This window comes from Hyla sarda, chromosome 11, assembly GCF_029499605.1.
Source record: "Hyla sarda isolate aHylSar1 chromosome 11, aHylSar1.hap1, whole genome shotgun sequence".
NCBI lineage: Eukaryota > Metazoa > Chordata > Amphibia > Anura > Hylidae > Hyla > Hyla sarda.
The window spans coordinates 27,188,060-27,206,048 of record NC_079199.1 but is presented as its reverse complement, the minus strand read 5'-3'; positions in this window follow the sequence as shown (position 1 = coordinate 27,206,048).

Genomic DNA, 17,989 nt, shown 5'->3' with positions numbered 1-17,989 from the left:
GTTGTGGCAGCCACTGGGTCTTAGTAGGACCTACCTTGAATACTTTGTGATGCCAGGGCACCATTTATCAGAACCACGGTCTGAAGGTGGGAAGCAGTGTTCCTGAGCAAGACAGGTCAATGAAGTCAATAAACACACCGACGTAAGGTTATGGTTAACTGCTTTTACTGAGCTTGTGAAGTTGGTAAAACACAAACAGATGGCCTTAGAATGGGAGTGCAGCGTACCCCTTGCTAGCCTTGTTGCCGTTCTGAGACTTGTGGTACTTTTCACTGGAAAGAATTGTAGAATTTGAGGTTCTGGTAGCTATCTACCCTTTTTTTTTGTCTCTTTTGTTTTTTGTAGACTGATAAATCTGGACCTTAGTGTTTTGCTGTCTATATGCAGAGTATGTCTCCTCCAGAAAGTAGTGAGCTTGATCTCTGGTTTTACCTATTCGATGTATTGTCCCTGCAAGAAGTCAGTCCTTGACCCCTTGACCCCTTGAAAAATCTGGAGCAACAACCGGGGATTGTTGTGTAGCTGTTTCGGGCGGGGGGAGGTGGGGGGTTCCAGCTCTTCTTTAGAAGAGAATAGGGTTCTTGCTGGCTAGTAGAGAGGCCTTTGCTGTGGGACTGAGGGAAAAGCTCTCTTTCTTCCACTTGTTACATTTTTTTCAACTTTGCATGGTCTATGGACTCCACATACCCATTTGGCATCTCCTCAAGGAGAAGAAATCCACCCGGTCTTGGTGGCTCTATTCATCACGGTTTTCTATATTGACTTGACTTTCCTTCTCACCAGTTTTCACCCCTCCGTGTGGTTATTTAGGGACTCTTTAGCATGCTGTGTGGAGAAGATTGTCTGTTGGGCTTGTGGGTGCTAAATGTAACTGACTTGGTCTCTGGGGTCTGCAATGACTGCATGCTTTGCTTGAGTTGATTGAGCTGAGTAGGTACCCCATCAGTCTTCACAGTCCTGGTTTTCAGTGCTAGGGGTAATGACTTGCTCTGTGAAGTTCTTTTATCTCATCTAATTAGATTTTGGATGCATTTTCTTGCTCTTTTCTTCTCAGTTGGTTTTGATGTAATCTGAGAGGGGTCAGCATTTTGACCCGTATACCATGTCTCTCCTGGTATTTTGTTTTTTTTTATGCAGTTCTGCAAGACATAGAGCCAGGGACTACAGAAAATGCAAAGGGGTTAAAGGAGGGCACATAATTAATTTACGATGTGTAGTATACATGCTTAATTCAAAATGCTTATTTTCATATGCCTGCAGTACAGTACCACTTATAAAGAGGTTAATTATTGGAATATTAGAATAACTAAAATAATTACTAGAAATAATATCTCCTAATAAAATGTCTCCAAACGGAATTTGTGTGTGCCTATAGGACACATAGCAGAGTAGTCTTTGTTGCCCATTAACTCAGATAAGAACATTAGCTTGATGACAGTGACACATGAATATCGCACATGAGCTGGTGGAGTGACAGGAGCGGCATGGTGCCTTCATTACTTGGTGTCTTTCCAATGATAAGTACTGTCAATGACAAACTCCATACTAACAGATATCACACTGCTGCTACAACAATAAGAGGGAACCATGAAACTTAAATCCCAGTGTGGTGGCGTGAGTGCATGCATATACAGTAGATAACAAAACATGAATAATCATTAATATAACAAGAGATGCATAGTCTCATAACCTCATACAATGCATATGAGGTTCATAATACCGCTAACCTCTACGCGCTTCCCCCCAGATTTGAATGGTTACTGGGGTTCCTCAGGAGGTTTTGTGAAGTCATAGCCGATAGAAACAAACCCACATATGGAGGTTGACATCAAATGTTACATGATACACCTCAATGTTCCACAACTCCCATATGTATATGTCAAGAACAACTGTTTACATACAAGAATAGTTTTTTTATATATTATTTATAGCAATAAACATTCCCTAATATATATACCAATATGAGTTTTTAGGCCCAAGCAAGAATTCATCAAAAATTATTTTACAGAAGTCCAGGACATTAGAACCCAGACATGACCATTCCTCAACTGAGCCCAGTGAACAAACAATTATGTGCAAAAACAAGGATTAATTTTTGAGAAAAGAATTTCTTGGAATGTCTACTCAATAAAACATTGAAAAGATAACTGGTCATTGAGTCCATCTGGCGCCATACAGGCTAACCTAAAAATCCATTGGGTTTCCTTTTTTAATATGGTTCTATCCCAATCACCCCTTCTTAATTTTTTTCTGATGACCTCAATTACTTTAAAGCTTAGGCACTTCAGATCCCCACTGTGTCTTTCCCAGACATGACAAGAGACTGCTGTGTCTCGTCGAAGTCTGATGTCACCCAGGTGCTCACCCACTCTTCGTATCAACTCATGTTTTGTTTTTCCTACATAATTTTTTGAGCAGTTGCAGGTAATGAGATAAATGACGCCACGGCTTCTGCAATTGGCAAAATCCCGGGTGTTATAAGTTCGACCCGTGCGTGCATTTGAAAAAGTTTTGCCCAGTTTAATGAATGGACATGCTACACATCCACCACATCTAAAAGTACCCACTTGCCTACGGTCCAGCAAAGTGCCACCCAATGTATATGGGACATAATGGCTGTGGATAATCCTAAGACCTACCTCTTCTGTATGTTACTAATGGTCTTGGAGTCACAACTCCTGCTATTTCAGGGTCTGCCAATAACATTTTCAATGGTGTCTCAGAATGGGCATAACCATGTGATTTTAATCGTCATATGTGCCTATCAGGCGGATAAGATTTTCCTCTTCAGGTTTTGTATCAGAGGAAAGGATGGAAAGTCTGTCTCGTTCAACTCCATTTTTGTATGCCTGGGACAGCGGCTGAGTAGGCTAACCCCTCTCCACAAATCTGTCCTTAATTTCCAATGCTTGTTTGTGGAAAACCCTGAAAGATTAACAATTTTGACGTAGCATTATATATTGTCCCTTAGGGATCCTGATCTTTTGTTTTGGGGGATGGTAGTTATCCCATCTTAATAAACTATTTGATGCCATGGGTTTTCAGAAAGTTTTTGTGCAAAGGGAGCCATCTGATTTTTTTTCCTATCACCACATCCAAAAAGGGTAATTCAGTGTGGCTAAATTTGTATGTGAAACAAAGACCTATTGAATTGATTTTTAATTCCTCAACAAATTTTTAAAAGAAATATCTGTCCCAGACCACAAAATCAAAATGTTGTCGATGTAGTGCCCCCAGAAAATAATCTAGGGGGCACCACTACGGCTCACCCTCCCTAAAAACAACAGTGTCATCCCACCAACACAGGAGTATGTTGGTGTATGTGGGAGCACAGGGGCTCCCCATGGCCATACCCCTGAATTGGTGGAAGAACTTACCGTTGAATAAAAAATTCTTGTGGGATAAAATGAACTGAAGAATTGACATCACAAATTCACTGTGTGTTTTAAACTGATCTCCCCTGCTTTTGAGAAAATAATCCACACCTCTCAAGCCAAATTCATGTGGAATGCAGCTGTAGAGCTCCTCCACATCAGTCGACCTATGTATGTTCTCTGGGTCCACAACAATTTCCTCCAGTATGTTTAATAAGTCTGGTGTATCCCTGATATATGAATGGAGGCTTACAACAAACTGGCAGAGTAAAGTATCTAGGTAGATCCCCACATTCTGTGTCAAGGAGCCTACGCCGGAAACAATAGGTCTTCCTTTCAACAGTCGTACCCCTTGTGCACTTTTGGTAGTGCATAGAATGTGGGATCACCAGATATTTGGGAAGCATGAATGTAAGTTCATCTTCAGATTTAAATTTTTTGTCCAAAGCAGGGAGTTAAATAGACTCCAACTCTTCTAAGAAGGTATCCGTTGGGTCCCCCCCCCCCCCCAATATACCATATGTAGTGGAGTTATTTGAAAATGGGATAGATACCATACCCCAAAACAAAAGATCGAGATCCCTAAGGGACAATATCTAAGGCTACGTCGATATTGTTCATTTTTATTTTAGGCCTAAAAACTCATATTGGTATATATATTAGGGAATGTTTATTGCTAGAAATAATATATATAAAAAAAACTATTCTTGTATGTAAACAATTGTTCTTGACATTCTATGCATATGTCCTCTAGCAACCATAAGAATGATTGACTGAATATTCTCTAATTATGATATACCTCCGATGTACATTGTTTGTCCAAAATACATTTTCTATTTTTATACTATATCATAGTCTAGACTCTTATACTATCAGATTTAGATTCCGTCAATTTTGGAAAAAGTCATCTGTTTGAGTCTTTGTTTGCGTTCCAGGGCTCTGGAATGTATGAACTGCCTCCGGGCACTAGTGTGTGGCTAGCGAATGCGCAGTATAGAGAGCTCTTTATTATGGCCTCTGCGCATGCGACACGTAGACTTTGTGTTCCACAGCAGTAAGGTGCATGGAACTTGCGCTCCAAGTAGGGAAGTGCGTGGATGATATGCACATGAGTTCTACGCCACTTCTGTTATCGTGATTCCAGGATTGTGATGGAAGTAGACGCCACACTATGTGGCTGTATGGAATATACATTTTGTAAGTAGATCTATGTACATCAGGTGGGATAATTTTGTTTGGTATGCTGGGTGTAAATACTGGCTGCAGTCATTCCTTCCTTGGCATGCATTTGATACACATGTACCCCTACATATGGGAGTTGTGGAACAACGAGGTGTATCATGTAACTTTTGAAGTCCACCTCCATATGTGGGTTTGTTTTTATTGGCTATGACTTCACAAAACCTCCTGAGGAACCCCGTTAACCATTCAAATCTGGGGGGGGGGGGGAAGCACGTAGAGGTTAGCGGTATTGTGAACCTCATATGCATTGTATGAAGTTATGAGACTATACATCTCTTGTTATATTAATGATTATTCATGTTTTGTTATCTACTGTATATGCATGCACTCACTGATGAGATTGGAGACTTTGTGAACCTCATGTATATAATGTATATTCCTAACATGAGGTTATAGGACTATATATTGAATTTATTGAATTTTTTGACTCACAGTGGTGAATTATTTTAATATTTGTTTGCTATCTGGTATATGCATACAATATTAGTAATGAGTTATGATGATGCATCATCATAGGGGTTCCATGTATACACCGGTTTAGGGTTATATGAGTTCAGGGAGTAGACAGCCGTCGTCTTGAAGTGGGGGAGCCTCCTCCACTGTTAGGCCGGGATAGGCTTGCCTGTAGAAGTAAATACTAGGGATAGAATCAATATTACGTGATGTTATAATCTATTTATCCCCACTTCAGCTCCATACATCAGAAGGAAGACACAAGTCTGTCACTCCTTCAAAAAATGTGAGTTGATATCTATATGCTATATTTGAAACATCTAAATTGTACTCACCCTTTTTTTCTGTGTATGTCAAATGCCTCATGATATGCTATGCATTGCTGGTTACTCTTGGTTTTTAATGGATATCTAATAAATGTTATGTTTTAGAGGGTACTAATATTTGGAGTTAACTAATGCATTATATGTAATCCCTTGTTCATTATTTTGTTGGTTAGATTGGGTTGAAAAGAGACATCAGGTTTCCAGCTATTTGGCATATCCATCAGAGACTTCTACCCTCCTCATAACTTGCACAAAGGAGCCCAAAAAGAAGGTAAAAATGTGTTGACTTGTGTTGTGTTATTACATCCTCTGGGTGCTTTGCGGCAATGTTATAATTAGCAAATGACTCTAACTATTAAATGCTTATAAATAAATTGCATGTACCCCAAAATTATGCCACTTAAAAATACAATTTGTCTTGCAAAACACAAACTCTCATACAGCTACATTAATGGAAATATAAAAACAACTACAGCTTTTGAAATGTGACACAGAAAAAACTAAAACAAATAAAGGGGTTCTTCTGTGAGTTACTTTTTGTTAGAAGGGTCCCTTGACTTTACGCTATTTACAAATTGTACTTCTGATAGGATCCCCACAGATTAGCTGTGATATGTGAGTAAACCTGGCAGTAGGTAATCAATTTTCTTGCTGCCCCACCACAGGAGAAATGAGGCATTAGACAGTGTATGCTGAAATCAAAGGGCAGTCTGTGTAATGAAGAACAGGACATGTCCTCCACAGCAAAAGTGCACTCCATCCAAGATATGAGCATCCTATAGAGTGAACCACTCTCTATTAACTCAGAGTTCACTAATTGGGTGTATTAAAATGGGTATACAAAACTGCATGCCCCCTGTAATGAGTAGGACCTGGTTCTCGGCAAAGGTTTTATTGTTCTGTTGTTTGACTAAACATCATGTAGCTGCGGCAACGGTCGATCCTATCAGGGAGCTTGGACTTAGAGCTTATCTGCTCCCTGCATCCATATCCTTCTAAGGTGCATATACATTTCCAGACACCATGCCATTCATTGCTTGTGTTTGTTTGTCTTTATAAGCACTTGTTCCCGCTTTGCTACACTGTGTATATTTGACCATTGGCTATTGTCTCCTGACCATTCTTCTGTCTTTATTATTGGTACTGCATTGCTCTCTCTGGTAAAGACCTGGCCTGTTGACTCTGATTTTATGTTTTTTTGTGTGTATTCCCTTTCTGTCTTTTGTCTTTAGTCTTTTGCCTGTTAACCCTTCGTTTCCTGACCTATTTTCCTGACCATTGTACCTTTCTGTTTATTTTACAGTTCATTTAATTTCAAAGCAGGGACTGTTGACCAGTTGTGGTGGATACGTAAGTAGGCAGGGAAAGAGGTACTGGGTGAGTTCAGGGCTGCACTATTACCTGCCCTACGTGAAACCTCCTTTATATATTTATTTGAGAACCCAAAAATGTTATGGCTCCTGAATGGAGCCTCTGTCATAGATTCCATTTGTATTACAGAACGAAAAAACAACAAGCACAATTTTGGCCAGTAAAATAATGAACATTTTACTGAAAAAGACAACAGACCCCCATTAAAGTCAAAAGGCTCTCTTGGTGTCCACCTGTGCAGCCAATCTGCCTGCTCATTTTTTTTTTAGTTCTTCCGCTCCCACGCAGAGCAAATTAATATAAGTAAAAATGAGACTTCCAAAGCATATGTGAACATAACCTAAAGGAAGGGGGTTTCACTGGTAGATGCAGTTCACTACTGCGGCCAGTGATTGGCTGAGGGGAATTTTCTGCATGAACAGAAGGTCATCAGAAACAGAAAGAAGGGGAGAGCACTATGGACTTAATGCCATCAAAGTGACAGGGGTGGGAGTTTGGGACATGTGAATTTGACTTATGTTATGTTCTTATAAAACCTGAGGGTATTTAAAAAAAAAATTTTTAAATCCTCCCCCTAGAGATTATTCTCTCTCAAAAATGGAGCTTAGCTTTAAAGTATTTTTCTGTTTGTTACTTGCTTTTCTGTACAAAAACACTATTCCCGTCTATTAGCTGCAATGTCTGTGTTCTCTGATTAAATCTAGCCTTTGTATAATTCAGAACTTTTGTTCCTCCCTTAAGTAATGTATTATTAAAGGGTAAAGTAATTGTTATGTTATAGTTGCTTTTTTAAATGTTTTTTACATATTCGATAGAAGTTATTCACTCCGTATTTCCCTTTATTAGATAAAAATTGTTGTTTTTCAAGAAACTTGCTTCAATAAGAGAACTTCTACAGCAGTTTACATCTAACAAGTGAAAATCACATTGGACAATAGTTTGCACTTTAAAGGGGTTATCCAGGAATAGAAAAACAGAGCAATTTTTTTTTTCAAAAACAGTTCCACGTCTGTTCCCAGGTTGTGTGTGGTATTACAACTTGACTCCATTCACTTCAATAGAACTGAGCTGCAGAGCCACACCCAACCTGGAGATGGACGGGGAACAGTTTTTGAAAGAAGTCCTCAGTTTTTCTATTCCAGGATAACCCTTTTAAATTTCTTTGTGTGTAAACATAGGAACAATAAACCAGAAGAGACACTTTTGACTTGTATGATAGATTTTTCTAAGCATTCTCGGTGACCTCTGTGCAGAGGTCATTTTGCAGGGAGGGGGAGCTGCGACCATCACCTATTGTGAATGATTAGCTTATTTATATACTGATATCACCTTTTATTGTAAGTCTGCCTGTGATGAAAAAGAGGACACTATTAAACATTTCAGGATTATTTCATAATGTAGATATCAAAATGGAAATTTAGAAACGACTTTTTGATCGCTTTTTATTAATATCTTTATGGTATATGAAGTGACCAAAAATGCACAATTTTGGACTTATTTTTTTTTACGTGTACGCCATCGACCGTGCGGTTCAGATAACCTCATATTTTAATAGTTCAGATATTATGCACGCGGCAGTATTACATATAATTATTTATATTTTTTATTACATTATTTTATTTAAAAAATGGGAAATGGGGGGAATCAAACTTTTATTAGGGGAGGGGCTTATTCACATTTACTAACTTTTTATTTTATTTTATTTTTTACACTTTTTACTATTTTTTTAGGGGGCTATACCATGCAATCTTCTGATCAGTATATGCAATCAAAAGATTGCATGGTATAGCCCCCTATAGCCCCCTATAAAAATAGTAAAAAGTGTAAAAAAAAAAACAGGCATAGCATAGCATTGATCAGTGTTATCAGTTGCTATGCTGCTCCAGCCCGCATGGCAGGCTTGGAGCAATAGAGAACCGGACAGTGAGAAGGAGGTAAGTACCCTCCTGCTATCCTCTCAGCTAATCGGGACATTGCGATTTCATCTCCGCTGAGCTGCTGGGACATTTTTACTTTCATTGTAGACACCGCTATCAACTTTGATCGTGGCGTGTAAAGGGTTAATGCGCTGGTGCCTGGCATTAACCCTGGGTCATGGCTGCTGACAGCAGTCGGGACCCATGGGGTTTAACCCCTTAACGACGCAGGACGTATATTTACGTCCTGCGCCGGCTCCCGCGATATGAAGCGGGATCGCGCCGTGATCCCGCATCATATCGCGTGGGTCCCGGCGCTAATCAACGGCCGGGACCCGCGGCTAATACCACACATCGCCGATCGCGGCGATGTGCGGTATTAACCCTTTAGAAGCGGCGATCAAAGCTGACCGCTGCTTCTAAAGTGAAACTGAAAGTATCCCGGCTGCTCAGTCGGGCTGTTCGGGACCGCCGCGGTGAAATCGCGGCTTCCCGAACAGCTGATCGGACACCGGGAGGGCTCTTACCTGCCTCCTCGGTGTCCGATCGACGAATGACTGCTCCGTGCCTGAGATCCAGGCAGGAGCAGTCAAGCGCCGATAATGCTGATCACAGGCGTGTTAATACACGCCTGTGATCAGGATGAGAGATCAGTGTGTGCAGTGTTATAGGTCCCTATGGGACCTATAACACTGCAAAAAAAAGTAAAAAAAAAGTGTTAATAAAGGTCATTTAACCCCTTCCCTAATAAAAGTTTGAATCACCCCCCTTTTCCCATAAAAAACAATAAAACAGTGTAAAAAAAATAAAAATAAACATATGTGGTATCGCCGCGTGCGTAAATGGCCGAACTATAAAAATATATCATTAATTAAGCCATACGGTCAATGGCGTACGCGCAAAAAAATTCCAAAGTCCAAAAAAGCATATTTTGGTAACTTTTTATAACATTAAAAAATGAATAAAAAGTGATCAAAAAGTCATATCAAAACAAAAATCATACCAATAAAAACTTCAGATCACGGCGCAAAAAATGAGTCCTCATACCGCCCCGTACGTGGAAAAATAAAAAAGTTATAGGGGTCAGAAGATGACATTTTTAAACGTAAAAATTTTCCTGCATGTAGTTATGATTTTTTCCAGAAGTGCGACAAAATCAAACCTATATAAGTAGGGTATCATTTTAACCGTATGGACCTACAGAATAATGATAAGGTGTAATTTTTACCGAAATATGCACTACGTAGAAACGGAAGCCCCCAAAAGTTACAAAATGGCGTTTTTTTTTCGATTTTGTCGCACAATTATTTTTTTTTCCGTTTCGCCGTGCATTTTTGGGTAAAATGACTAATGTCACTGCAAAGTAGAATTGGCGACGCAAAAAATAAGCCATAATATGGATTTTTAGGTGGAAAATTGAAAGGGTTATGATTTTTAAAAGGTAAGGAGGAAAAAACGAAAGTGCAAAAACGGAAAAACCCTGAGTCCTTAAGGGGTTAAAGCATTCTCCGCTCGTGAGAAGCCTTATACCCTGGTAACGGGACTCAGGGTTCACAGTACACCTTGAGGCCTTAAGGACTCTGGAACGGGGGAGTACCCAAGGTGTTAAGTGATAATTAAGCCTGATTTGTTTGGTTACAGAGATCACAGACGTGTATGATTGTGTGCAATGGAACAATGTAGTTCTGATATACTGACAGGTGAATTTAAATTGTGAGCCCCAACAGGGACAGGGACCAATTTGAGTGTACAGAGCTGTGGAATGTGTGTGCGCTATATATAAAGAAAAGTATTATTATAAATAGCGCCCATTGTTCCCACTGTAGAGAATGTGGCACTTATCTACATGATGTATATCCTTTTATAGAGTAGGGACATTGTATTTCCAAATATATTCCGCAAAAAGGTTAGTGTATTAGGTGCCACTATCCTTTTAGAGAAGGTTCAGGGAACCATTCTAGATATGGCTTTGTTTGAATCTCCTGGACCTGATGATCGCTATGTGATCGCCTGGGGGATGTAGGGTATGGGGAGTGTAGCTGTGCAGTAACTAAAGGGTGCTTGTTAACCCTTGCTATTCGTGACCACAGGGTGAGGGCTCCTCAATAAAGCTTGTCCTACCGCCACCCTTCCCAAGAGCGATAGAGTGGTAGATGAGAAGAATAGATTGTCCACAACCGGAGAGTTTCTGAAACAGCATTAACGTTTACTGAAGATTCTCTGCAAGCTTCAACACTACAACAGTCTCTGAGTATAACAACAGCTTTTCCTTGATGATTGACAAAGGTTGGGACTTTAGCATTAAGAGTCTTTTGATACTATGTTTTGCTCCACTGGATTTAGGGGTTAATTGCAGTCCAGTAGTCACGCTAGCATTAGCGGGGATTTAGATTTTAACTCATAGTTTTGGTTCCGCTGAGGCCGGAGGTTTTGAAGCCTAGCGTGTCTTTGAAAGTTGCGGAAATTGCGTCCTGTTAGTCCGGCATCCACGAGAGCAGCAACCCAAGAGAGCGATAATTGGACGCAGCTCCCTTATAAGGGCAGGGGCTGGACTAATGCTAATTGGTCCAAACTGATGTCAATCACCATTACAGAGACTTGTGAGTAACACATGACCCAAGGACCTAAGGTCCTACAACATACCATAGAGGTTACTAGCATGGTCACATGACTGTTACGCCGAGCGCTCCGGGTCCCCGCTCCTCCCCGGAGCGCTCGCTTCTCTCTCGCTACCGCAGCGCTCCGGGCAGCTCCACTGACCCGGTGCGCTGCGATACCGTCTCCAGCCGGGATGCGATTCGCGATGCGGGTAGCGCCCGCTCGCGATGCGCATCCCGGCTCCCGTACCTGACCCGCTCTCCGTCTGTCCTGTCCCGGCGCGCTCCCTAGGGCACGCGCGCGCCGGGTCTCTGCGATTTAAAGGGCCACTGCGCCGCTGATTGGCGCAGTGGTTCCAATTAGTGTGTTCACCTGTGCACTCCCTATTTATACCTCACTTCCCCTTCACTCCCTCGCCGGATCTTGTTGCCATTGTGCCAGTGAAAGCGTTTCCTTGTGTGTTCCTAGCCTGTGTTCCAGACCTCCTGCCGTTGCCCCCGACTACGATCCTTGCTGCCTGCCCCGACCTTCTGCTACGTCCGACCTTGCTTCTGTCTACTCCCTTGTACCGCGCCTATCTTCAGCAGTCAGAGAGGTTGAGCCGTTGCTAGTGGATACGACCTGGTCACTACCGCCGCAGCAAGACCATCCCGCTTTGCGGCGGGCTCTGGTGAAAACCAGTAGTGACTTAGAACCGATCCACTAGCACGGTCCACGCCAATCCCTCTCTGGCACAGAGGATCCACTACCTGCCAGCCGGCATCGTGACAGTAGATCCGGCCATGGATCCCGCTGAAGTTCCTCTGCCAGTTGTCGCCGACCTCACCACGGTGGTCGCCCAGCAGTCACAACAGATAGCGCAACAAGGCCAACAGCTGTCTCAACTGACCGTGATGCTACAGCAGCTACTACCACAGCTTCAGCAATCATCTCCTCCGCCAGCTCCTGCACCTCCTCCGCAGCGAGTGGCCGCTTCTGGTCTACGACTATCCTTGCCGGATAAATTTGATGGGGACTCTAAATTCTGCCGTGGCTTTCTTTCCCAATGTTCCCTGCACTTGGAGATGATGTCGGACCAGTTTCCTACTGAAAGGTCTAAGGTGGCTTTCGTAGTCAGCCTTCTGTCTGGAAAAGCTCTGTCATGGGCCACACCGCTCTGGGACCGCAATGACCCCGTCACTGCCTCTATACACTCCTTCTTCTCGGAAATTCGAAGTGTCTTTGAGGAACCTGCCCGAGCCTCTTCTGCTGAGACTGCCCTGTTGAACCTGGTCCAGGGTAATTCTTCCGTTGGCGAGTACGCCGTACAATTCCGTACTCTTGCTTCAGAATTATCCTGGAATAATGAGGCCCTCTGCGCGACCTTTAAAAAAGGCCTATCCAGCAACATTAAAGATGTTCTGGCCGCACGAGAAATCCCTGCTAACCTACATGAACTCATCCATCTTGCCACTCGCATTGACATGCGTTTTTCCGAAAGGCGTCAGGAGCTCCGCCAGGATATGGACTTTGTTCGCACAAGGCGTTTTTTCTCCCCGGCTCCTCTCTCCTCTGGTCCCCTGCAATCCGTTCCTGTGCCTTCCGCCGTGGAGGCTATGCAGGTCGACCGGTCTCGCCTGACACCTCAAGAGAGGACACGACGCCGCATGGAGAATCTCTGCCTGTACTGTGCCAGTACCGAACACTTCCTGAAGGATTGTCCTATCCGTCCTCCCCGCCTGGAAAGACGTACGCTGACTCCGCACAAAGGTGAGACAGTCCTTGATGTCTACTCTGCTTCTCCACGTCTTACTGTGCCTGTGCGGATATCTGCCTCTGCCTTCTCCTTCTCCACTATGGCCTTCTTGGATTCCGGATCTGCAGGAAATTTTATTTTGGCCTCTCTCGTCAACAGGTTCAACATCCCAGTGACCAGTCTCGCCAGACCCCTCTACATCAATTGTGTAAACAATGAAAGATTGGACTGTACCATACGTTTCCGCACGGAGCCCCTTCTAATGTGCATCGGACCTCATCACGAGAAGATTGAATTTTTGGTCCTCCCCAATTGCACTTCCGAAATCCTCCTTGGACTACCCTGGCTTCAACTTCATTCCCCAACCCTGGATTGGTCCACTGGGGAGATCAAGAGTTGGGGGCCCTCTTGTTTCAAGGACTGCCTAAAACCGGTTCCCAGTACCCCTTGCCGTGACTCTGTGGTTCCCCCTGTAACCGGTCTCCCTAAGGCCTATATGGACTTTGCGGATGTTTTTTGCAAAAAACAAGCTGAGACTCTACCTCCTCACAGGCCTTATGATTGTCCCATTGACCTCCTCCCGGGCACTACTCCACCCCGGGGCAGAATCTATCCTCTGTCCGCCCCAGAGACTCTTGCTATGTCGGAGTACATCCAGGAAAATTTAAAAAAAGGCTTTATCCGTAAATCCTCCTCTCCTGCCGGAGCCGGATTTTTCTTTGTGTCCAAAAAAGATGGCTCTCTACGTCCTTGCATTGACTACCGCGGTCTTAATAAAATCACGGTAAAGAACCGCTACCCCCTACCCCTCATCTCTGAACTCTTTGATCGCCTCCAAGGTGCCCACATCTTTACCAAACTGGACTTAAGAGGTGCTTATAATCTCATCCGCATCAGAGAGGGGGATGAATGGAAAACGGCATTTAACACTAGAGATGGACACTTTGAGTATCTGGTCATGCCCTTTGGCCTGTGCAACGCCTCTGCCGTCTTAGATTGGCCACGCCCCTCCGGACTCCGTGCTATCCAACGTTTTTTGGGGTTCGCCAATTATTACAGGCAATTTATTCCACATTTTTCTACCGTTGTGGCCCCTATCGTGGCTTTAACCAAAAAAAGCCAATCCCAAGTCTTGGCCTCCTCAAGCGGAAGACGCCTTTAAACGGCTCAAGTCTGCCTTTTCTTCGGCTCCCGTGCTCTCCAGACCTGACCCATCTAAACCCTTCCTATTGGAGGTTGATGCCTCCTCTGTAGGAGCTGGAGCGGTCCTTCTACAAAAAAATTCTTCCGGGCATGCTGTTACTTGTGGTTTTTTTTCTAGGACCTTCTTTCCGGCGGAGAGGAACTACTCCATCGGGGATCGAGAGCTTCTAGCCATTAAATTAGCACTTGAGGAATGGAGGCATCTGCTGGAGGGATCAAGATTTCCAGTTATTATTTACACCGATCACAAGAACCTCTCCTATCTCCAGTCTGCCCAACGGCTGAATCCTCGCCAGGCCAGGTGGTCTCTGTTCTTTGCCCGATTTAATTTTGAAATTCACTTTCGGCCTGCCGATAAGAACATTAGGGCCGATGCTCTCTCTCGTTCCTCGGATGCCTCGGAAGTTGAACTCTCTCCGCAACACATCATTCCTCCTGACTGCCTGATTTCCACTTCTCCAGCCTCCATCAGGCAAACTCCTCCAGGAAAGACCTTCGTCTCTCCACGCCAACGCCTCGGAATCCTCAAATGGGGTCACTCCTCCCATCTCGCAGGTCATGCAGGCATCAAGAAATCTGTGCAACTCATCTCTCGCTTCTATTGGTGGCCGACTCTGGAGACGGATGTCGTGGACTTTGTGCGAGCCTGCACTGTCTGTGCCCGGGATAAGACTCCTCGCCTGAAGCCCGCTGGTTTTCTTCATCCTCTGCCTGTCCCCGAACAGCCTTGGTCTCTGATTGGTATGGATTTTATTACAGACCTACCCCCATCCCGTGGCAACACTGTTGTTTGGGTGGTTGTTGATCGATTCTCCAAGATGGCACATTTCATCCCTCTTCCTGGTCTTCCTTCAGCGCCTCAGTTGGCTAAACAATTTTTTGTACACATTTTTCGTCTTCACGGGTTGCCCACACAGATAGTCTCGGATAGAGGCGTCCAATTCGTGTCAAAATTCTGGAGGGCTCTCTGTAAACAACTCAAGATTAAATTAAACTTTTCTTCTGCATATCATCCTCAATCCAATGGACAAGTAGAAAGAATTAACCAGGTCTTGGGTGATTATTTACGACATTTTGTTTCCTCCCGCCAGGATGATTGGGCAGATCTTCTACCATGGGCCGAATTCTCGTATAACTTTAGAGTCTCTGAATCTTCCTCCAAATCCCCATTTTTCGTGGTGTACGGCCGTCACCCTCTTTCCCCCCTCCCTACTCCCTTGCCCTCTGGTTTGCCCGCTGTAGATGAAGTGACTCGTGATCTTTCCACCATATGGAAAGAGACCCAAGATTCTCTTTTACAGGCTTCATCTCGCATGAAAAAGTTTGCCGATAAGAAAAGAAGAGCTCCCCCCATTTTTGCTCCCGGAGACAAGGTATGGCTCTCCGCTAAATATGTCCGCTTTCGTGTCCCCAGTTACAAACTGGGTCCACGCTATCTTGGTCCTTTCAAAGTCTTGTGCCAAATTAATCCTGTCTCTTACAAACTTCTTCTTCCTCCTTCTCTCCGTATTCCTAATGCCTTTCATGTCTCTCTTCTTAAACCACTCATCATCAACCGTTTCTCTCCCAAATTAGTTTCTCCCACTCCTGTCTCCGGTTCTTCTGACGTCTTCTCAGTGAAAGAGATACTGGCCTCCAAGACGGTCAGAGGAAAAAGGTTCTTTTTGGTGGATTGGGAGGGCTGTGGACCTGAAGAGAGATCCTGGGAACCTGAGGACAACATCCTAGACAAAAGTCTGCTCCTCAGGTTCTCAGGCTCTAAGAAGAGGGGGAGACCCAAGGGGGGGGGTACTGTTACGCCGAGCGCTCCAGGTCCCCGCTCCTCCCCGGAGCGCTCGCTTCTCTCTCGCTACCGCAGCGCTCGGGCAGCTCCACTGACCCGGTGCGCTGCGATACCGTCTCCAGCCGGGATGCGATTCGCGATGCGGGTAGCGCCCGCTCGCGATGCGCATCCCGGCTCCCGTACTTGACCCGCTCTCCGTCTGTCCTGTCCCGGCGCGCGCGGCCCCGCTCCCTAGGGCGCGCGCGCGCCGGGTCTCTGCGATTTAAAGGGCCACTGCGCCGCTGATTGGCGCAGTGGTTCCAATTAGTGTGTTCACCTGTGCACTCCCTATTTATACCTCACTTCCCCTTCACTCCCTCGCCGGATCTTGTTGCCATTGTGTCAGTGAAAGCGTTTCCTTGTGTGTTCCTAGCCTGTGTTCCAGACCTCCTGCCGTTGCCCCCGACTACGATCCTTGCTGCCTGCCCCGACCTTCTGCTACGTCCGACCTTGCTTCTGTCTACTCCCTTGTACCGCGCCTATCTTCAGCAGTCAGAGAGGTTGAGCCGTTGCTAGTGGATACGACCTGGTCACTACCGCCGCAGCAAGACCATCCCGCTTTGCGGCGGGCTCTGGTGAAAACCAGTAGTGACTTAGAACCGATCCACTAGCACGGTCCACGCCAATCCCTCTCTGGCACAGAGGATCCACTACCTTCCAGCCGGCATCGTGACAATGACCGAAGGTCCTACGACGCTGAACAAGGTAAGTGCTATACATTACTATAGAATATATATAATTATGAAATATATACATTTATTATTATTAAAGATAAACTTTAGGAGAGGCGACTAGGGGCTGTCCCACCTGAGGAACCCTAACTCAACGTAGTTACTCTGACTTTGGGGACCTCTACACTAGGTACTGTATGCATTACTGTACCGGGACACCACATCTCATTAGAAAGTTATAGAAAATATATAGACCAGATATCTCCAACTAGATAAGTTGCAAAATGTCCTTAAAAAGACTATGATTCTACAATTGTAATAAAACTAATAGTCAGTTAACCCCTCTAGAATGTAATTTTGATTGGTCAGTGGTCACTATAGAATATTGACAAACTCATCTTTTCTACCATCACATGATCATGGTAAAGTCAATATTTGCTATAACACCAGGAAGGGACATCAGGTTCTGGCGATATTGTTCCTACACAAATTGTGAGGCCTCTTTAACAGACATGATGGCCCAGATTTATCAAACTGTGTGAGAGAAAAAATGGGTGATTTTCCCAAAGCGACCAATCACAGCTCAGCTTTCACTTTACCACAGCTCGCTAGCTGAGCTGTGATTGGTTGCTATTGGAAAATCCCTCCATTCTTATCTCACACAGTTTGCTAAATCTGGGCCCATGAGTTGACAAACAACACTGATAAGCTGCCGATGCCTGAGCCTCAAACACCTATTCACTGCTTTTCTGAAGTGTTGTTTTAGATTATCGGTGTTCCAGTGTTTCTAAATTCTTCCCAGAATATGGATGAGCGAATCGAATCAGACGTATCCGAATTTGTTGCGTATTTCAGGAGAAATTCGATTTGTAACAGATACAAATAGCTCTGTGATTCGATCTCGCAAATCGCTTCATTAAACTCCATTTAGTGCGGTCCAGGCTCCAGGTGCCAGGTATCTAAAATGGCAGATCCACATGTGGGAACATGGGGCAAGGAATCCTGGGAAGGCGGGAACAAGGGTCGGCGGGATGACCCTGAATCACATGCAGCATGTAGCCTATCAGCAGCCAGCAATCCCTGTCACAGCCCTATATAATCGACAGCCATCTTGCAGCCAGTCATATTGGCCTTCTATTACAGAGAGAGAGAGAGGGTTAGACAGAAGTGTGTGTTGCACAGAAAACCATTTTTACAGCAGCGATTCACCTCCCAGTCACATCAGCGTTCTATTACAGAAAGGGACAGAGAGTAGGTGTTGCACAGAAAAGCTTTTTT